Here is a 24121-nt window from a genome sequence, read left to right on the forward strand (position 1 = left end):
GGGAATTTAGGAAATATGAAATAGGTTGGAGGATCTTCTTGTTTGCGGTGATTTTTATAGTACCTCGTGTCAGGGTTGATAAAGTATCTAAGGTTCAAGTTATCGACTGACTACGTTTAACATTGGAACTACCAGAATAGCTGAAAGGACTGGTTCTGGATATTTTGCTCTCCTAGGCATTCCACAGAAATTAATTTTCATTCTTACTAAGATAGAAACATGTTTCAGATTACGTATATATTATCTAATATAGGTCTGCTTTTGTTTTATCCTGCTTTTAACACATTGATCATTGTGATTTAAGTATGGCACGGGGGACAAGTTGGTAGTTCCAGTGTTAAATGCAAATTCCTATAGGTTCAAGCCTTCTAGATTCGACCGAGAAAGTTAGGTCTAACTAAAGTATGCAAATCCAATCTGATATAATTAGATACTAAGAATTTATTGTTTTCATTACAATGAAGGTTAATGTTAGTGTCTGTTATTTAATTTTTAAATTAAGGACCAAATTCCGGAAGTATGATATATTTTCCTTGGAAATTCGTATATCGAGTTAGGGAAACGATTGGAGAGTGATACTGAAAGAATGCAGGTAGTTCGAGAAGTGGAACGATATTGATTACTAATTAACCAATCCCACAGCTCCACCAAAGTTGACAATGTTATGCCAATATATTATCCTATCGTTTGTCCTACATATTCTTTTTGATCGCGCGACAAAACGTCGGACCTTCCATTTAATAAATTAAAACTGACCACTACATGCACATGCGAGGAACACGCGACCTTTGTTGGAATAATTCTTTCGTGCATCCAGCCAAATAATTAAACTCTGTCAACCTAACTAGATTACCCTGTTTGTCAAACCAGATCGATACCTTAAAGCTCGACTCCAACGAGACGGAATGGAAATTTCAAATTGCCGTATTCTTTGCGATTTTTCACCTCTCTTTAGATTCTCTTGCAATAAAAGACGACTTTAAGTAAGACGAAACTACCGATTTTTTTCTTTTTTATTCAAATAAACAAATTTTCACCGTTTTGGCACCAAGTGCAATTTCAGAAAGCATAAAACTATTAAATTTTCAAAAATTTCCCAGATACGGAAATAGGGTATTATGTATGGGGCATTTTACCCTAAAGGACTGAATTGTAGCCGATAAGGGAGAAAAATAGTTTAATCGATGATCAATCATTTGAGAATTAATCGGCAAGGATTACCTAATGACCCTTGTAAGTAGCATGCTGTTAACTATATATGTTGCAATAACAACTGCATAATAAATTCCACAAGTATCTATCTTTTCAGTTATCGATTTTAAAGGATCACTTATCCTTTATAATATAAACTATAAAATCCTCGTCAGTGGGAATAGCATGAGATAAATTTGCGACTATAAATTGTACTGCAAATCTGAAATTTGACGTGAAGAAATCAAAAACGAAGGAAAACTCCTACTAAAACTTAGAAATTGTTTAGGAACCTATGAATCTATCCTTAGGGATCGAATTACGTTACACGAATTAATAAAAAATTGGAATTCCTTTCCTATCCATCGAAACTTGCAAAAAAGTTGCAAGTTTGAAAACACACGAGTATCTCTTACATAACTTTAGCTCAACGAATAAGGGAAATTTTACAGAAAATTCCAGCATAATTGTCAAGAGGTGAACCAGTTCGATCAACCTTAGCTCCCAGGATCCTTTTTAATATGCCGAAAAATTTCACCGACGGAAATATCGAAACAAGCTCACGGAAGAATAGCGATCGTCGAAAGTGGGAAGTTGAAAAAATTTCGAGATAAACAAAAATCGAACATCCACCCCCGAACATCGCGTTTTCACGGACAACGAGCACGGTTAATAAATTAATTCGATAAAATCGCGGCGTTCGTCCTTAGGCGGACAAAACACGCCCTCGAGAAGAGAAAGAGACGTCTCAGCAGTTACGTGGCGAACAGCAAGGTCGTCCTTCGTCCGAGATGATATCTATCCCGCCGTTCTTTCGAGACTATACATTTTTATTTTCCCTTTTTATTTTTTTCCTTCCCTCTCCCGTCTCCCCATTTCCCTCGCCCCCGCCCCGTCTGGCTGCGATTTCTCGTGGAACTTAAATGGAGCTCGTAAATTAGGGTGGCTCCGCGACGACTCTTACGCAATGGAGCGGCTTGCACGTTGGAGAATCCGCGTATCCCGGCGATTTACACAGGGTCCGACACGAGCTTGGGCCTTATCCGACGCTCGTCTTCGTTTCACGACCGGTAATCGAATTACCAGACAGTTTAAATCGCCGCTAATGGACCGGCCACGCTCGATCTAAGCAAGCAACGATCGTAGGCGAAAATTCGCGGCAACCGCCCACGTTTCCACGAGACTCGTCAATGGCGCTAAATATGGAGAACGAGTCGGGGCTGACATTGAATGTAAATCGACTATTTGAACGTTGGTACCCGTTGCTACTCGAGCGTAGGACCGGTTTCGTATTTTTCTTTCTTTTTGGACGGGCATTTTCCTTGCGTTCATTTTTCTTCTTCGCTTTTATTGCTATCGCTACCCAGGGGTGGTCCGAAGTTCTGTAACGATCATGGTTACGCGGGAAAGAGCAAAAATGGAATGTTTCGTCACTTACGTTCACGAAGGCTGTGAAGGTGTTTATGTCTCGCGGTTAGAGCGAAGAAGCGGATGTTGCACGTTGACTCACCTGAAACAGAAAATTGAAAATTTTGTTAGAACACAGACGATTTCGTCGTTATTTGGAAATGTTTTGACTCGGTGGAAGCGAAATTTTTTATCCTAAATAGTAGAGGCGTTATAGATGTTTAAATTTAATTCTTTCTGGATGATTGGTGTAACGTGTTAATACACGAAAAACTAATTTTATTCGTCTCGCTATTGATATCGATATTGTTTTATTTCGGGAATAAACGAGTCGTTTTGACCTGTATAGTAGTTCTATCGTTAATCGACGACCGAGATCAAAAGTAATACATCAACTACAAAGAAAATACTAAAACGAAATGGAAGGACCAAGATTCAATGCAAAAGAACTTCATGCTAATTTCGATTCCTAAAATACGCTTTCAAAGTTCCAAACTGCCTGAGAATTGCCCCACGTATTACACCGAATCCCTATCGCCGAATGTTATCACCGAACACGTTACGTAACGCGTTTCAACGATTGCGCTTTCGTGTCGTGGTATCTAGTGCGCTTAACTCAATCGCGCCTTCGTTACACCGCGGAGCCAAAGAGAAACTGGTCGAGCGGGTGTAAATATTCCTTTATCGATGCCTCGTCTAACGCGTAGACATATCCACAGGAGCATCAGCAGGCTCTGTGTATGTAACAAACCTCTGCTACTCCGATACGTAAAGTTTTATTACGAGCTGTGAAATTCTGTGGTGGGATGTCGGATAAAAACGAATATAATGCTTCCTCGACTATTTATAGCTACTTCAAAATTTGTGCATTAGTCTTGACACGATTCTTTCGATAATTTAGTCATTGGTTTGATAATTAATACTGTGATAGTTTGATAGAAGTTTAAGGGGTAACAATAATTCCAAAAGTAAGAATTGTATTAAAAAGTAGGAATTGTAACCCCTATGAGGATTATTATTTTTGTGGTTCTTATGGTGCTGCCCGATTAGCATTCTGATGGTCGTCTTGCTATGATAGGTAGCAGGCAGAAGGACAAAGGGATGCGTTTCATCCTGGGCCTGCTAGTGGGCACGTCGTCAGGTTGTCTAGCAGGCCCTGCCTTAGACGGGGTATGCTTAGATAGCATAGGAATTTGTATTTATGGGAGTCGAGGATTCACCGATGACTTGCGAGTAAACTTCAAACCTCCGTTCTCCATACAGGGTGAAGATGTGAACATTGGTCGCTACGTAATTGATAGTTTCGAAGGTATACTATCAATTTTTTCGCAGTCAAATTATTTCCTCGCGAATGAAAACGACGAATGAGAAAATTGTTTCGACTATTTTGAAATTGCCATATCCAATAATAATAATATACAATTGTTGAAAGCTTATAGGAACCCTATAGAAACGAAAGAGATAATAGGTTTGAAAATTGTAATAATGAATGGTATCAAAACTAACGATAATAGTTAATAACTAATAACCACGGTTCAATAATTAACATTCTCGACTATGTTCTAATAATTTTCTCCCTCCGTACTAACGTCTGCACGACTCTGTATCTCACAGAACAATTGCTATTCCGATTCCAACTTTTTCTCATGCAAAGTGTCATTCAAGTGCAATTTCGCTGCTGGAACGTAATTCCACTACTTGGAAACAAGTACGCTAATTGTGAGTAAATCTCGCGAAACTCAAACCATCTCACGCGAGATCTCGGTACCAGTGACTATTCCGAAGCAAATCTCACGGTGCAGAGACTGCTTAACGGGCAGAATGGTTGCTCGGGGTATACCTTGTCATTCGACGATGATGAGTGATGGGACGAAAAAATTGACAGTCTCGCTGATAGTCTCGTCACTGGCGAAAACGACTGGCCAGAGACGAGACGACATAATTGCAGACCGCTCCAACATTTTTCCCGTTAAACGTCGCTTAATGTCCGGTAGGTTGACAACGCTTGAGAAACGACAACTTTATCGCCACCGTTAATTACTAATCCGCCAATGCGAGCACGGTGGCTCGCCCGTTCGTTCCGCTGAAATTAACGTATTTGCTCATCCGGATTATTCGCCGAATTTCGTTCAAGCCAATGTTAGAATTGTAATTTCGCTGATTTTTGTTTTTCCATCGGATGCAGACCAGAGACGCGAATTCATGGCTATTTATTTTGGACCACGTAGTATGCACATGCAAAACGTCATCGAGAATTCTACGTCTCTTAGATTCGTTTAATGGAAAATAAATGCATACGGTGATTTTTTGGAGCGTTTGGCCAAATCTAAAATTGGCGAAAATTCGAAATCCAAAAATAGTGTCAATTACTGGCTTTCGCTTAATATAAAATTATCTCGAATCGAATGACCGAAATTTTTGTTAGTCTTGAGTTGTTTAACGAATTTCATTGGATAATTATTCTTGAATAATTTCCCTGATTTTCATCGTTTTATGGGAAAGAAAGTAGGGATGAAAATCTGTGACTGGTTGTTTTGGAGTACATGGTATGTACATTTATGCTGTCATACAAAATTTGGAAGTATTAGATGGTGGAAGAATTTTGTATTCCTCTGAGACTATTTGGAAATACATTGCTATTATAATTATTTAGATACGAAATTTGAAGTTAGAAAAATTAGAAACTCCTATGAACAAAGAATACCTAAATAACGGAAATTACTGCAGAAAAATTTAAAATTTTTAAAAAGGAAACTTCTATTCGATGAAGGATAAAAAACGACTAATAAATAAAATTAGATTAAAAGAGATTTTATCATCATCTTTACATCATCGACAATTTAAATTTTATTTTAAATGACGATTTTCTAAGAATATCTTCCATAAATCAACCGTATATACATTATTCATTAATAATTATACCTGATTAATCCATTTCTTAAGCCACATTCCAATAACAGTTTACGTTAATTCAAGGTTCTCGGTATTCATTTACACAGCATATCTTACTGACCTACGCAATTTTATCAAAGAATTTGATCTTTGTTTTCCATTCAATACTGTTACGCTAATTAAAATTCTTTTCCAGAACCTGCTTATTCTGCTATTTAAAAATACTTAAAAATATTTAAAAATATGTTCAAACAATCGTACGAAGGATAAAAAATAAACAACTTAATACACAATAAACTTGGATGAATTTATGAGCAAAAATAATTGGTATCTCTCGTCAGAATAAGCAAATAAAATGAAATAAAAATGTACAGATATTATACCACAACCTGTCCATCAAGAATTCAAAATTCCCCCAACAGATTCCTCGTGAGAATATTTTAAACACGGTGCAATTGACGCTGTGCTAGAAATAACCAATAATTTATATGGCTCACCCTCTGTGTGACTCATCGTCAACGTGATTCACCCCAGTCGATTTTCCAGCAATGGAAATTGCTCGGTAATTCTACCCGATGTATTCTGAATCCAATGACTACGATAACCCAACATCTTCCAACAAACAATCGAAATTACGATTCTCTAAACCCCTTTCCTCTACTACCCCTAAAAACGCAGACTCTCCGCGCCAACTCGACATCTCCGAGACTAAACTCTGATCAGTATCGAACAGATTTTGCAGTCGGAACCGAATAAAAGCCGAGTCCAACGTGTTCTACACCCGTGGCCACGAATAAATCGTGAAACACCTACGTGAAGGAAGGTTACGGAACGAAAGGTGGGAAGCGGCCATCTGAACCCTTTGGCCTACACCCACGTGTAAGGCTCGTGGTCAAATTTTCGAGCCATAACTGATTATCACGAGCCTGGCCCGTGGTACGTCGGCCAGGCCAAATGTAAATACCACGTGTCATGCCCGTGTGCTATTGGTACAACTTAAGACAAATTTGTCGAGCCATGGAATGACTCGAAGGCTCAGCAATTCTGTTTAAATTTTGGGACCACGTTATATCTTAAATCGTAGGGTAAGGAGTTAAAGGTGGAAATCGTGCGATTTCTATCGTCGACGAAAGGTTTCCTTACAATCAACGTGTACACGAACGAATCTTAAATCGTTTAATCTCGAAACGACGATCTCCATTCTCGAGCAGCGCGGAATTTAATTCCACCCCCGCGATCTGACCTATAAATCTTCAGCTGAGGTGGATGATTCCAAAAATGAAGATCCAGCTAGCGTTAGAGGGTTAAGAATAAGCTGCTCGGAATACCAGGCACATTTTCAACAGGCTCGCTTCGTTTCGCTTATTCCTGCCCTGTTCTTGAAGAAATACCACGTGATATACGAGATCGCGTGTGGCTTAGCGACGTGGACAAAAGCGTGATGATTGCGATAGGGAATGAAAGGGTTTGTGACAAGGGGTGGGTTTTTCAGGAAATTCCGGAGGAGCTTGAATCGTTATTATTACTATTCGACTGATTTTGGGTTAATTTACGTGGGGTAAATTTGATTAATATTACATCGTGCGTGTTTCATGTTGGATTAGGTTATAGTACGTATAATGGGTATGAGATGATTATTGTACATCTAAAATCGTAGAATTATTAATCTATGGAACTATTAGATCTACATTTATGTATGGATGGAATATGGAATATGGATTTATGTATGGAATTATTGAATTACTGTATGCCAGTAAAATATTACTGCAGGATTCTAATTCAAAATTATTCTAGGACTTTAAGCATCAATGTTGCGTTGTATTTGAATGCCTGGAAGACTAAAATTAAACATTTTGCTAATCCTGATTGAAAATCATTGTAGGATCCAAATTGGAAATTATTATACGACCCAAATTGAGAATTATTGTAAGGTTAAAGAAGATTTTTAAGTGAGATGCCATAGAAACGCGTGTTAAACAGAATACCTTGTGTATAAAAATTATTTTTTGGCAGATAGGATGCATAAAGGAAATGAAATCAACGATAAAGTACCAAGTAAATATTACATCGAAATTTTTAAGAAGAAGTATGAAATTAAAATAATGTACGTATACTACAGAGATACATCCTTTACGAGAATTTAATAAAAACCAACTAACACGAAATGAACATTTTAGCAAGAATTTATCAAATGCCCGATATTCGTTCTGGCTCAAACAGACTAAAATATTCACGGAGAGGATTAATCGTATATTATTTCCACATTGATTACATTGCAAGTTATTGGTAATCCATACGAAGGGCAATATGTTCATCTGCTGCAGAGTTTATTTCATCGATACGCTTTAGGAATTATTATCAGCTCGGTTAAAGAATCGTTACAGACACCGACCTCTGTGCTACATACCTACACATTTGCAGTACGAGGTACATTTCTGCGGATACAGAGCACTGGGACAAAGGATCCAAGAGAAATGAAACATTCGTCACAAAGAAACAATAGATTCTTATTTCGGTAGTAAAAGAATATGAGAGTGAAACCTAAATCTTGAATTTTCTTTTAATTCCGCGGTGACATTCAAATACGAAACTTAACACGTTCGGATAATCGATAATAATTTTACGTTAAATTTTTTAACACCTCTCCTACGTCTATGTATATTCCAGGAATTATAATAGCTATTTCAGTAAAAAAGAAAGAAGAAAATTTGAAAGAAATAAATTTACCATAATTATAGTGACATATAATACTCTCCTATTTTATTACATTACTATATCCCTGACTTACTAATTATCTAACATCAAATAATCTATTCATAAACTTCAAATCACGATTAAAATTCACATTACAGTCAAATAGAACCTAACACAAAATCACCCCGATAGACGATAACTAAAATTATTTACACCCCATTACAGAAACAATTAAAATTGCAAAACTGTTTCTACAAAACTGCAACGAATATTTACTGAATTATATCGAACTTGCAACACCTTTCTCAAAGAATCTTTATTTATCCTCAATTACATCTTACTCTTATTAACAATGAAGCTACAAGTGCCCAAAAGGCCATTTTAAAAATATTTCATTAAAACTTCTACATTTCGTAATATCACTATGATCCTTCAAAATTTTCTTCCTATACTTCATCGTCTATCAATCATTCGTTTCACCAGTCTAACGTTCTAAAAAATTTCTTACAATTGCTTCAGCATATTAGGAAATTCCAAAATTACACTGATCCAACAATCCCTACATCGACATCCGGAATACGCTAATCCAACGCGAATATCGTCGCAACAACCATAAACACGAAGCAATAAATTCGAAATATTGCCAGTCGGAATTGCTGGTCAGGATTAGCAGTGCATAAGGCGACCAGTCGGCCGACGAAAGAGATTTTCTACCATGGCTGAAACGAGCAACGGAGCTCCATACTTTCCTAAACTAAATTTTCCATGATCCGATGAGCTACGAGTGCGTTTCTGCCTGTTTCCTTTGGCCCCGCTCGCCTTACACTCGCGAGGATATTGAAATAAATAACGCGGCGAGTGTGCTAAATAACAGCTGAACGAGCAACGCGCTGAAAAGTTCCGGGTAAATACGGGCTGTCGTGAAAGCTATCTTGTCGTTTCACGACACACTGTAAGAAGTATTAATGAAGATGCGTACTCTGCGAATGATTTCTTGCGAACAAGATCTACCCGTGGATCGTGAAATATTAATGCGCAATCCGTAGAAATTCTGATTTGATGCATCTTTCCTGGTGAAATATGCCCTCTTCGAGGAATTCGCGATTTTAATTAGGGGTTTGATTCGATGCAAATACGGGGTATTAAAGAGACTTGGAACGTTCGTATGGACATTTTTGTGATTTTGGAGGAGTTTGTTGTTGAACTTGTTACCTACGGCATTATCTTGTTATTTATGGGAATTGTTGAAGGATACTGATAAAAATTTTGGTCATTTTATAGAAATTTCGTGTTGGAATATATTATACCAATCTTAGGGAATTTGCTATTATAATTATTGGACCTAATCTTGCTATGAATGAGGTTTGTTGCAAATGTGAGAATAACAAATATTTGCAGAATATTAATACGAATTATTGTGATTTTATAGAAAGTTATTATTGGAATATATTATACTATTTTTGAGGAATTATCTTCTCATGAAAGAAGTTTTTTGAAAATAAGGGGGTATTAAAAACTCGTGAAATATTAACATAAATTTTAGTGATTTTAAAGGAATTTATTGCCGAGGTGTGTGGTCTGCTATTCTATAAAATACTAAAATTATATGAAATGTTAACACGAACTAAGTGCAAAGTTTTGTGATTTTATGTAAATTTGTTGTTGAAAAGTGTTACCTTCGAGGAATTCACTCGATTACGATTATTATAATCCGGTTGTGAATAAATTCTGTTGAAAACACAAGGTACTAAAAGCTCTACTTAATATATTGATATGACTCCCTGTACTTATATGTAACCTGTTTATACCGTAGGCCATTTACGATTGCAATTATTATATCTAATAACCATCATTTTGTTGGAAATATGGGATACTAAAAACTCATAAAATTTTAATACGCAATTGATATAAATATTTGTGCTAACTCGTAACCTGTTCCTGAGATACTACGTCTTTAGGTAATTCAGGATTTCAAAGATCAGATGAGTCATAAGTTGTAAGGAGTTGTCGCAGGTGCCAAAAGCGGAAGATTGCAGAGTAAAATATTAATATATCCCTACGATTTTATGTAAATCAGATGTTTTAATATATAGTAATAGTCCATCACTTCAATATCCTGCACTGAATTAGCATAATATGTAATAAAACACCCTATTAAAGACCATAAAAATATTTCCTAACAATTTTGAATTTCCTATACCTTCTATCAATCATGAAAAATTCCATTCAAATCAACCTCTCGGCAAATAATTGTACGAATCCGAAACGTAAAACACTACAAAAATAAACAATTAAAAAAGAATAAAATAAAATAAAAGGTACAAAAATAAATGCACGAAATAACGTTCTCCTCTGTGATATATGATCTAAGCTAATTTCTCCATCAACCTCAAAGTGAATATTTTCAAAATTCTACCCAGAGAGCCACAAAAGTCCATACTCGAAAATCTCGTCTATCTTTTCACTCCTCCGTGAATACTTTCATGACTTTCAATCGTAAAAAGCGTTTTGAAACTTAAAAAATAAAAATTTTTACCAACAAGCCCTCTTCAAACCTCCCCCTCGACCAACACGAATTCCAAATGGAAAATAATTCAGAAACTAAAACATAAACATATAAAACAGGAAACAACGAATATGTGGAAAAGAGAAAAGAAAAGGCAGGTGAAAAACACGATGGTATTTCGTTATGTGATGCATTATGGAAACCGATTTTTCCATGAAAGAAACCATAAACCAATAACTCATATGAACCTTAAACGAAAAAACGTATAAAAACTAGAACACAAAGCAGAATAATATATAAACAAAGAAGCAAAATAAAATGGTAAAGAAAGGGAAAGAACTCGGTGGAAAAACGAAATGGCGTTTCGTTACATGTTATACATCATCGAAACCGATTTTCCCATCAAGCCCAAAGAACCACCATAATCCCTCGTAAAATCCTCTTCGCGAATACTTACACGTACCTCGAACGAAAAATACTATGAAAATAAACAAAAAAAAAATATGAACATAGCAAAAAAAAGCAAAAAAAGAACACAAAATAAAAGGGTAGAAAAAGGGAAAGAAGAACCCCGTGGAAAAACGCGATGGCGTTTCGTTGTATGATACATTATCGGAACAGGGGGGCACTTTTATGCCATGTGAAATTGCACGGTACACGTCGGACTTCGCCATAAGCTTCATTGCGTAATCCTGGAACATTTTATTGCGCGTGGGAACGATGTACGTCATGCACCGCACCGGTTTTAACAAGGATAGTCGCCGCGGTAACTGTTTGCGTTTGTGTGTCTTCCGGACGATCAATAAAAACGTTCGCCGCGATTTATCGAAAGCGCTGAACGAACCGAACCGAATTACCGAACGGTCCACCAGCGACGGATTAATTACACCTACTTTCACCCTGTCTCGCGGTAATTAGAGGTAAGTCGGGATTAATCGTCGCTTTCGAAAAGCCCGCCACTGGGTCGCCGGGACAATTAACTCTTTGCGGCAACGGGTCACGTGAAACATCGCTGGCCAGCTGTTACAAACTTGTTTCACCAACGGGAAATCAATTTTTCCCAAACGGACTCGGTTTCCCGACGTTTCATATTATTCCATTATCTTCGCTGCCTTTAAACCTGCCTTTCAGTGGTCATCCTTTCGTACGTTCTTTTTCCATTGCGTCATGGACAATACAAATACCTTACGTTATTAGGTTAGGTCAGGTTGGGATTAATTTATGAAAATTCTAGATGGACGGTTACGTTTGTGCTAATGACTAACATAGATTTTAATATACATATTGGATGTCAAAAATATTACGCACGAAGTAATTTAATATATATTAAAATTGCAAGAAATGGAAAATAATATACAATGTACACGTTATCGCATATTATTTTATATTATGCTTGATACTGTATTTTGTTCCACATTTTGCAATTCTGATGTGTACTACATACAATCTGCATGATATATTCGAATATATTTAACATATTAGAATCGCATAAAATAGAACGAAATAGAATATCAAGTCCCAGAATTAAAAATCCCTAAATTATGGAAAACTAGTACTAGGAAAATTCCAATTCTTTTTCGACAAATATAGAAACTTAATTATATATATATATACATTTAAATCTTTCCCCCATTATTCGATAACCCAAAAATATATAAATATTTCAAGCAAAACTCACTCTATTTTGAAGATTACACTTTCTGATGAACACGCACTCCCTCTATCCAATAGTGTTTCTAAGACTGCAAGACGACTTCCATTTTCTTTAGCAGATACGTATGTTTCCTAATAATCCAAACTCGCGACTCACTACGTGACTCGAGTGCCATTAATTAAGAAATCTCACGGCCTATTGCGCAGCTGTTGCACCCTCTGATTGACACTGTTTTAAAATCGAAGACGAATTTAATTTTAACTAAGCTTGTAATCTTTCGGAGCGAGGCACTCGTGACGATGGTCCGAATGGCACTGACTCCTCAAGCAAATACGCGATGTTCTAGAAGCGAACGTCCTCTGGCCGAAAACGGGATGTGACAGGCTCGTGTCGTGTTTACAATCGGATGGACGAAATATTCCAGGAAAAATAGACCTACGGAAATTCTGAGAAAGAAAGTTTCGAACGAACGTCAATGACCTTAAAGCACGATGCAAGACCCGAGGAGCAACACAGTTCAAGTGGTATCGCGAATCGGTGACTTCCTCGTAGGATACGCTCTTTGTTTACCTGACGGATGTTATTCTAACCATCGAAATTCCAGAGACACTGGCAGGTAGAAAAACGTGACCAGTGAAACTGTTTTCGTTCGAGATGCTTCGACGAATAGTGGATAGACTGTATTGTAAAATAAGACGTGTAACAATACAGTAGGACGTGATATTTAAATTGAGAAATTGAGAAATCGACATTATATTTTGATTATAAATGTATCTAATAATGGATATCATTATATGTATTAATATATATACATTGACACACGTGCTTTGTAACTTTTATGATGTCCCTATTTTAAATACTTTTTAAATGGAATATTTATGCATTAATCTACAATATTATGACACAATCCAAAATTATATGATATATCAAGATATTTATTTCTGATATATTATAAATAAACAAAAAATAATTTATTTACATATATTGTATATATATTTTTTGTTTATTTATAATATATCAGAAATAAATATCCCGATATATCATATAATTTTGGATCGTGTCATAAATGATAGCATTGTAGATAAATACATAAATATTCCATTTGAAGAGTAAAATAGAGACATCATAAAAATTACAAAATATGTGTGTCCATCATGAGATACATATCTCTCTAGAAATAAGAACAATTTCATTTCACTTTTTTGAAAAATTATCATCTATAAATTTCATGATTTAGATTCTGAATATTTAACCCTTTCACTGCACACATACATATGTAACGAGGTATTACCTACGTTAAATAGTACGTCATACTGATGTAATTACCTATGTCATTAAATTTCATCAAATTTACTCAGTTAATATCAAATACCTAAAGTTGCATATATATATTATATACACTTTCGATTAAAAATTTGTTGATCTTTCAGGACAAGATAGAAAAGGACACTTAAACTGCAGTGACAAATAATAGCAGCAATCCTAGGAATACTTTAACCCTTTGCACTCGAGAGGTGCCTTACAGTCGCCATTTAATCAGAATCTAAAGATGGATATGAATTAATATAGCAAATTTACAATTACCCAACGACGCGTGGAATATCGAAGTAAAATAATTCTACGTCTTAAATTGCATACGATTTCTTATTTAGCGTTTTAAAAATATCGTCGACCTTATGGCAGAGAGTCTTCGAATTACTATTTCCCTGTAACGAAAAAGTCGCCGAGTGCAAAGGGTTAATAATAGTGGGTCGTATCGTAGAATTAGCCATCGAGGAAATGCGAAACCGAACATTTCCATACACGTTTCTGCAAATTGAAATTTCGACAGAGAGTTGTTTAAAACGCGTGTATATATATAACTAAGAATAAAAGTCCATTTGAAATAAATTGTATACCTTTGTTACGCCCATTATTTCGTTGTCATTGTTCGATACTGAAATAGAGAGTAGATAGGGAATAGATGTCAATGCCAGGGAAGTACGATAAAACGCTATTGGAGTTCATAAAGGAAAGAATGGCGGGTATAGGCGCGAGAAACGCGAATTTTATTGCAGAAGACGTCACTGGGGTAAATGGAAGACTTCGTATCTGTCTATCGGAAGATCTCCATTATTGCGATAAACTGCCACATGATTACTAACCACCAGTCAACGTTCTATGAATAGATACAAACGAAAATACCTGATTCGAGAGAGAATTACGATGTCGTTCAACTCAGACACCTAATTACATTTTACAAGAATTAACTATCGATCATCTATAGGGTAACGTGTCTTGCTAAAAAATTCGAGAAAGTTCAAAATTTTGGCTTATTAAAAGATTTATGAAACACGGAAGATGTTGGCTTATTAAAAGGTTTACAAAGGATAACAATTTTGGCTTACGAAGAGATTTGCGAAGGGCGAGGATGTTGCTTTATTAAAAAGTTCGTAAACGATTCGTAAACGAGCAAAATTTTGGCTTATTAAATACTTCGCGAAGAACGTAAGTTTTGTATTATTAAAAAATTTGCGGAGAATAAAATGTATGCATTACGTCAATTATAGTATATTATAATAGTAATTTTAACCCCTGGCGTGATGCGAGAATTTTTAATCGGAGATATCGATGCTCAGAATACGAAATATTCAATTATTATTCGTTTCTTTCTTTTTCTATCTTCGTGAGTAATTCGGAAGAATCAGTGAGAGCATCGCAAGCCGCAAAGTGACGCTTGTCATCGCGATTGACACGATAATAGCCCTTAATTTTTTCACTGGATCCGGTTTATCGATGGATATCGAAGCTGACGCCAAGTTTTCCCTGATACTTTATACTTAAAACGGAGAATAGCATCTGGAATACCTAAACACTTCCGTGTCTGCGGATTTTAAACGAAAAATCCAGATCTGAGAATAGAGAATGAAAGAAACGAAGGAAAACTACAAATGAACAACGTTGTCATAATAAGAAACGCAATCGAAGATTAAGTACCTATAATGATCAATAATTATATCACAAAATTACACTTAAACAACTAAATCTGAAATTTGACAGTAAAAAATGAATACAAATCACGATAAAATAATTAAATGACGAAATTGAAAATTTAATAATTGAACAATTATTAAATTTATTATTTAAATTAAACAATTTTAGTCAATCCTTGGTCTGATGTTCAAGAAGAAGCCGAGTGACTGGTTGTGAAAGTGTCAAGTTCATGATATTCGATACTAAATTACTGACCATCCCAAACATTATACGAACGTGGCTTCCGATTGCCACGGGGGAAATAACCCAAAGGGTAATTGGTGGAAGACAGATCAGGGAAAGTGCTCGTGGACGTTTAATGCAAGTTGGTACCCAGAAAAGTTAGGGGTACCAATTCGAGTTATCGTGAGGCACTGCAATCCCTCTTCCCTTTACAAAATTGGAAATGAATTACAGTTGAAATGAATTACAGTTTCAACGAATCGACTGATAATCGACTCGTATTTTGGAAAGATGAATTATACCCTGTTTCAGAATTAACCCTTGAAAATTACCATAAGTGTACAGAATTAACTCTTGAAAATTGCCATAGTATAATATGCAAAAATTCGCAAACCATACAGATTTGCAACATGAGTCATGTAAAAAACATAAAGTGACACGACACAGAGTTTCGAAAAATTCGTGATCATAGTTATAAAAATTTTGTCAAAGGTAATCACTTTTATCCAAGCAATACAGAAGCCACCTCGAAAAATGGAAAAATATGGGAAAATTAGAATTAAATGGAACAGAACGTCTGAATTAATTAAAAATTAATACTAAAAGCAAAAAGTGGATCAGCATTTATAGTTACCAATGTCTATGACAATGAGAATCTCACGCGCTACTTCCATGGGAAACGCATAGATTCACCCAAGCCAAGGACCCAAGCCAAGAGAAATACATTAGGCCCATTTCACACCGCGTTCGACCATATGTATATTTTCTCAGGTGTCACCGTATAAGCCGCGAGGAATGAGTACCTGTTCGTGTTTCCAAGCGTAAACTAGAGCCCGCGTTAATTAGTTGCTTCGCCAAATTGATGGCTCCGAAATGGCGGAAACGATATGCGAAAACCGATGCGCCGTTATCGTAAGCAGATAAAAATAAAGCGACCTCGCAACAAATTCGTACTTCACTTCAATTTTATGTAACCGTGGAAAGAAATGATTAGACAAGCTAAGTTAAGTGACAATGTGTAGGTAATGCTGAAATAATAGTTGGATTTGAGTGGATAAAGTGTGTAATCTTCATTAATATTTTTGACGGATTTTTATTTTGTTTTTGAGGGTTTTCGCCGAATATAATTTACTTGAGTTAATGATTTCAGAAAATGTGGAATACTTTTTCAATTTTTCGCTGAATTTTTATTCCTATTTTGCTTTTAATTTATAATGTGTTTGTTCTTGAAGGTCTTGGTTGAAGATAATTTATTTGTGTTTTTCTATACTTTGCTAAAGTATGTTATGCTTCTTGGTTAGCAGTTTATGAAGGTTTCGATTGTTTTTTGGAAATAATTAGATACGAAGTCGAAGGTGATTTATTTAGGTTAATGGGTGTAGCGTTCTTCTGGATTTTGGACAATCTTCTGGTTCCCGATTTATGGCAGTTTTGATGGTCTTTTGAGAACGAATGTAATGTTCTGTCGAGGTATATATAATGTTGAAGTTGTGTTATTTAGGTTAATGGGATTATTATTTAGGTTAATGTTCTTTTGTATTTTATAGGATCATATGGTTCTTGATTTACGAGGGTTGATGAAGATTCTCAGAAAATGAATTAGAATTATTATATTTTGCATAGCACGCCAAGGAAAATAATCTTTGATAAAAATTACAAATTTTTCGTTAAATTACTTTCAAAAATAGGAAAGAAGAAGACATTTATTTCTAAGCGAAGAAAATTCTAAAATTCTCAGAAATTGAAATAGGAATAGAAAATATTACGATGAAATATATTTTTGAATTAATACAAATATCTCTTTCGATTATATTTAAAAAATCTGCAATAGCTATCTGTGTGAAGTTAAATTCTACCAACAATTAGTTACGAATACTGTGTTAAATAACGATAGTACTGAATTTATTACTTACTTTATTCAGACATTTAAAGAATATAAAACTTTAAACGTGTAGAATAAAGGTAACTATTTGTTAAGTAATTAAAACATTCCTCAATTGAATCAATATTATCTAACTATACAACACCTGACAAATATACGCTAGAAAAATTAAATATAAGGTAAAGAAAGAATATAAAATTCATTATGATCCACTAATGTATATTAAAACTCTTGCATGATTAATAACAGAATCTTACCTTTCGACCCATTTCTATGATTATACTGCCACTGTTAGAGAACGAAATTTCTGTAAAATAATTCGGAGGTCTTAAATATAATTTCCAGTTGTCAAATTAAAATACCCTTTAACGCGTATAATTTAATCCGGAAATACGAAACATTCGAGCCAATAATTATTTTTAATTTCCTAACCCAATTTGAAAGTCCTTTGCAATTGTACCATATAATCTGTACCGAATAAAAGAGCGACAAATTAACCCTTTTTTGGAAATACGTACAAACTATACTAATTATACATATCACGTGGAAAATTAATTATACAATACAAAGTATTTAAATATAGTAGGAATATAATGTTTGCATAAACATATTTTCTTCAAATACTCAAAACGAAATCGATTTTGTCAACATGATTCCCTTTCCAAAATACCATGGAATACCCTGAAATCATTTTACAATCAGAATAACGTCCAACATTCACAAAATCCTACCCAAAGCACCTAAAAACATTAAGAATACTCAAATCTTTCATCCAAACTACCCTCAACTACCCCCAAATAGTAGTGACTGTCTATAAATAAATTCCGCCATTGTCTTTCCAAAGTATAATTAAATAATTCCAAACCAATGTACAATAAAAATGACGTCCTAATCTGACAAAGTCCTACATGAATAGGTACTTAAAAAACTCGAAAAATAGCCTAAACCTTACATCCAAACTACCCCAAACTGCCCCTAGACTTGCATTCCTCATCAGTCCTTCAATTACCCCCAACACAGGGAATTAAAACGACGTTCCAAGAAACCTAGAAGAACGTAGAGACCCGTGGAAAAAATGCGGGTTAAAAATAACCACAACACGAGCGTTTATTCATTTGCAGGGATCTTCGGCCATAGTGAAGAATCTCGCGGCAGCAGTAACTGTCCTTTACACTGGAACGCTTTCAGGCCGACATTTCCGGTTAAGAGGGAAGCGTGAACCGCGTGCCACCGAGTATTTCTGCCGAAGAGAAGACACCTAGGAGCAGGTGTTTCGTTAACACGGGTGAAGTAAACGGAGAAAGACGCGCTGAATTTAGGGAGGCAAAAAGAAGGGGCTGGAATGCCGCTAGGGGTGCTTGATACAGCGATAATGGCACGGGTGGCTCGAATGCCGTCCCGTTACAATTTGCAATTATTGCATTTGCCGGTAAATGGCCCGTGCTCTGCCGCCCAGCATGCAGCGGCCCGATCCTCCAGAAAGGAACGGCTACGTGATTGCACGGCTATGGGATTCCATTGAATGACTTTATGAGCCGGACTAGGATCCGCGTGAAAAAATTCCTCCGATAACCAATGGAGTTCACTGGGATTTGTCGACCTTCGTAAATGGAGTCCCGATGTTCTGTTCGAGATAGCCGAGACGCGAACACGGCGGGGAGTGCGAGGTGGCTCGAAATTATGGTCGCTGCTCGGGGTGGACTGGCGAGATGATAGATGAAAATGCGGGTTTAATACTAGTTCCATAGGTGGCCGGAGGAACTTCTTAGAAATTGTTGCTACTGTAACGTGGATAATAGGAAGTAACACTCGGGCAATGAGATGTGTTTCGAGTAATCCTGAGGGAGAAGGACGGGGAATGCCTGGAAGGTCAAGGTACCTGCGGTTGTCACACGGAGAGAGGATGTAACCTGGCCACCTAAAGGCTGTGTGATGGACCCTGAGACGGTTCGTGGTCAGGATCCTCTGGGACAGGAACGTTCGAGGCTTTTTGACGATTGGGTACTCTGTGTCAGGACCCACTGTTTTAGGGTTAGGGTAAGCTCTAATTTTATGATTCGGTGGTCTTTAAGCGATCTTACGATTCCACGATCGCGTGGTATATCGTAACGAAGTGGTATACAGGTTGCAATATTTGGAAATGTTTATGTATTATTTACGCAGTTCCTGTAACATGTCAGATACTGTAATGGATACCTCGAGCAATTCACAGAATAAGTACATTGTAAGTAATTTTGCTTCAATTTTAGATGGAATTTAATTATCCAGAATTTAAACTGATTCTTAAACCGAAAATTGCAGGGGATTAATAAAGTTCGAAATTTCGTCCCTGTCAAATGAATGTAAAGTAACTGCAGATTTTTCCAAGTGACAAGAAACTTGTGGATTGAAACTTTTGGAGGTAGTACTAACTTATTTTTAGTTAGTTTAGTCAGCAATGTTCTATGAAATGACAAGCAAGTAGAGTGGTGTACATTTGTCGAAACGTCCAGGGAGACAAGCAAAAAAGGTAAGGAAAGTTGGAAACGTATAAACGAGTGAAAAGTATGCGAAGCAATTAGTAACTGATAATTAAAGTTCCTAAAAAGTTGCGGCAACTTTGAGAAATTCCGTGCATGCGTTTCAATACAGAAAAGCACCACCTTCCACTCATCCTCTTCTTCGCCGCGTTCAACTATTTATTCGCGGTTCATACCTTCCGCTACTTTAACTTCGGGTAAATTAGATTAGCGTGAATTAGCGAGCAGTATTCCACGCCGACGGCTAAATTCCAGCGTCACACCAGAAAAGGGTGGCTTGGTTACAAGCTGCCTATTGCCACCAAGGTTGCCGTTAGTAGCACTTCTGTTACATCCTCTGTTATTGAACTATCTTTGTGTAATCCTTGTAATATTCCATGGCCAGGAATATAATTCGAATTAGGCGAACGATGCCGAAGAATACCTTCTACCACTCCAAAGTGTGTCTTGTGTAAAAGACTTAAATATTCTATATTAAAATAATATCTTTTGTTTTAAGGATTTAATTTCCAATATCGTTAAATTTTTGATATTGAATTTTTGTAATATCATTGAGCCTTAAAATTAAGTTCAACAAACTCTTTATTTATAATATTAACTGAATTTTTTTAATATTCATTTCTTTAAATGGTGTTTTTAAAAAATAGTCTTGGTCAATTCTACTCAAAGTTTTCGATTTTGTGTACACTGTTTTTGATATTGTGAAATGAATATTGGAATTGAGTAGAAATAGCGTTGTGTACTATCTAGGAAAATTATTAGACTATTAGATTTTGTCTGACTGTAAGTCACAGTCATGGATATAAGGCTTGCACATCGGCCAAGCTGGTAAGAAATACCATAGATTACAAAATTAGCGTGTTATTGAGGTAAAAATTTTAATGTACCTACATCTTAAAAGAAAATGTTGCATATTAAGTTCAATGCGATTCATTTTAAATTCCCTTTCAACTGTGCATAGAAATTTGTTACCAATTGCTAGATCCTTAGCCGAGATGAATGGATATCAGTTTTCCAGGAAATAATTTCTATTCTAATCTACTGAAATAATGGATCTTCAATCTATCTACTAGCAAGGATGAATTAATCGTCAGGTCTATGTATTAGACACAACACGTGTAAATTACTTTCTCCAACAACCACTGATAATGCATCTACATTAGATCTGTACTGCAAACACGCTAACTAAAATTATTTCTCCTTGAAATACTTCTCACCTACATCAAAGATTCTACATTAATATTTGTAAACTCTTATCGGAAAATAATCTAGCCTAGACTTAAAAATGGTAATTTTTATGGTAGTTTTTACCACTACCCCTTGATACTAGAGCTGTTAAAGGGAATAAAAAATGATTTGATTTAGATTTCTTTCTATTTCTGCAGCTAATGGAAATATGTAGCTCCTTTTAGTTAGAATTAAATTAAGTTAAAATTAATTTTTATTCGAATTCGATGCAGTTATGCATTATTATTCCTAATCTGTGTCTTTAAATGTTATTCTATACAAATTGTATTTGAGTGAAAATTAGAGATCGATAGTTCTGGTGTTGATAGACTCTTAGAATTCTCTGTTAAAAATAGGTTAACGTTGATTCTGAAATTCAGGTTCCTATTCACACATGCATCTTCCAATTACACTCAATCGCCATTGTCGTATCGGAAGCAAGCATTCTGGCAGACAGATATGATAATTGTGGTCCCTGATACTGCCAATGACACCTATTCATACCTGGACGCGTTGTGACAATGTGGGTGGAGTTACAATTGTGCTAACAAGGACAATTCGTACCTCTTATCAGGATTATCTTGACGATATAACGAAGATAAACAATGGCTATCGCAAAGATAACTAAAACAAATTGTAGCATCTTTTTTTCTTTTTTAATTTGAAGTAAACTATAGATACGAATTATGTGGATCGAGCTTAAAAACGATAAAGAGAAACATCAGTTACCAAGATCTAAGGTGGAAATTCTAAAAGGTAATACACTGGATAATTTAACCACGAAAAACGACTGTTTTATTTTAGAAATCACCACTATATTTCAACTATTGTTTAGCATACTAAATAAAATAAAAAAGAGAAATAAAGAAACAAAAGAACACAGGATGAAAATCTGCTCTAGTCCTAAAATACAAAATTCAATGTAAAAATATATCGAATTCTAAACTGCATACAGAGATAATTGAAAAATTACATCAAATAGAAATTAATGGAAACAATACATTTCAAAAAAGTCAATATTAATAACTTCGACAACGATTTATCCTTTTTCAGCCTCTACTATTTTTTAAAAATTTATTTTTTCTCCAAAAAACTACCAATATTTACAGATACTACAAATGATCATATTCTTTAATGAAAACTTCTTCAGAACTAAATCCATGATTTATTTTTCAGCCCGAAAAGATAAACAATTTTAATTATAAGTCCAACAACTAATTCCAAAAATATTACTAGCGGTATATAACAGTATTCAAAAATATTACAGTGAAAATTTCTAGATAAAGAATATTATATTTCAAACCCATTCATAACTTGAGAAATATGGCTAATATATTAAGTTACAAAATCATTAGAATTTTTAATGAAAATTTCTATTCAAACTAACGAAAACAATCCCCACTATCTATTTCATAAATAACTCTTTAACTACAAAGAATTAACAACAATCATACTTGTAACAAGTCGGAAAAAGCAGTCCGTTAAAAGAGATTTAAAAATGATCAAAAATAACCTAAGCAATCTTTCAAATCCACTCGGTGATGTCTTTTTCACCCCCAAAGGATGATCAAGTATAATCTCCACACCTAATCTAGAAAAACTACTAAAACACAATCCATTAAACAAACGATCGCATTTTGGATCTCATAGTACCCCAAACAACCTTCTGATCCCATTCCATGATCCACTCTCCACACCCCAAAGGATCAACAACGACATTCCTATGAAGCACCTAGAAAGACCAAAGAAACGCTATCCACCCACATCAACTATTCATCGAACAACTTCTTCGATCCCAAAAATATATTTTCTACCAGCCCAATAGACCAAGCCTGGAGCGCTTAACCGAATGCTAAAGGAGAGGCAGAAAAACAGCGATCGGTTAATCGAATGCGCGGAACAGTTGCAGTTCGCCGGTACAACCACTCCTGGGATTAGCGGTGTTTGCAGAAAAAGAGTCTAAAATGCGGAAGAGAAGCCACAGGGGAGAGAAGCGTGTAATTACCACGAGTGGGCTATCTACTTATCTCCGGCTTTCGCGGTCGCTGAAGAGGGCCAGCTTGAAGAAGAAAGGATCTTTCTCGCGGGCAGAGGCTGCCCGTGAAAGAGTCTACAACGCGGAGGTGTACGAGTTTCTTCTTGTTGCATTACGCGGGGGTGCAGCAGGCTAGCTGGCAACCGAGTTATCGCGAACAGGCTATACAGACCTGGCCTGAAGATAGCGTCGCTCGTAAAAGCGACCGTAGGAAACTTCGCGGTTACCTTAATTAAAAGGGCTACGAAATAACAGAAAGGGTTAACGAGAAGCGGCTCGCCCGGTTATGGCAGCGACAGCCAATGAGGAACGCTTGAGACGTCGAGATCTGGGTTCAATCTCTTTCCTGGCTGCCAATGTCTGCGAGTGTTCCACTAGTTTGGTCAACTGAGCTATTCACGCCGTTGGGAGTTCGATTAACTGCAGTTAATACGAGCCCTGATACGAGACTGGTAACTAATTTAAGCATTAAACGCATCCCACCGATTGCTCGAGATTTCGCTTTAAACGCGGAGTTAGAAGTGAAGACAAATTAGTTTAAGCAAGTCTACTTTAGAGCAACGAGAAATTTGCTTCGGCGTAATGCACTTCAGGAATTTAACGACTTTTATCGTATACTTTTTAACCCCTTTGAACGGTGCTCGCGGGTACATGCGCGCAATGTTGAAATTCGTCTGGGACCGCCTATGTTGCGTTTTATGTGAAAGATTCGCTGGGAATGCGGAGAGTTTATTCAACTGTTTCAAGCGAGTACATTCTTTCCTTTTTCACGGTGATGAATGGATGGTAATTAATTGTGGAGTGAGAAGCGTATCTAGGTACACTTGATTTCGTGGATGACGAGTGCTGACACCTGGTGGATGGAAAACGCGGGAGATTTAGACTAATCACGGTGTGAATAGTACAAAGAATATAAGAA

Source organism: Eufriesea mexicana, unplaced genomic scaffold (assembly GCF_001483705.2).
Source record: "Eufriesea mexicana isolate 0111107269 unplaced genomic scaffold, ASM148370v2 scaffold21882, whole genome shotgun sequence".
Classification (NCBI taxonomy): Eukaryota; Metazoa; Arthropoda; class Insecta; order Hymenoptera; family Apidae; genus Eufriesea; species Eufriesea mexicana.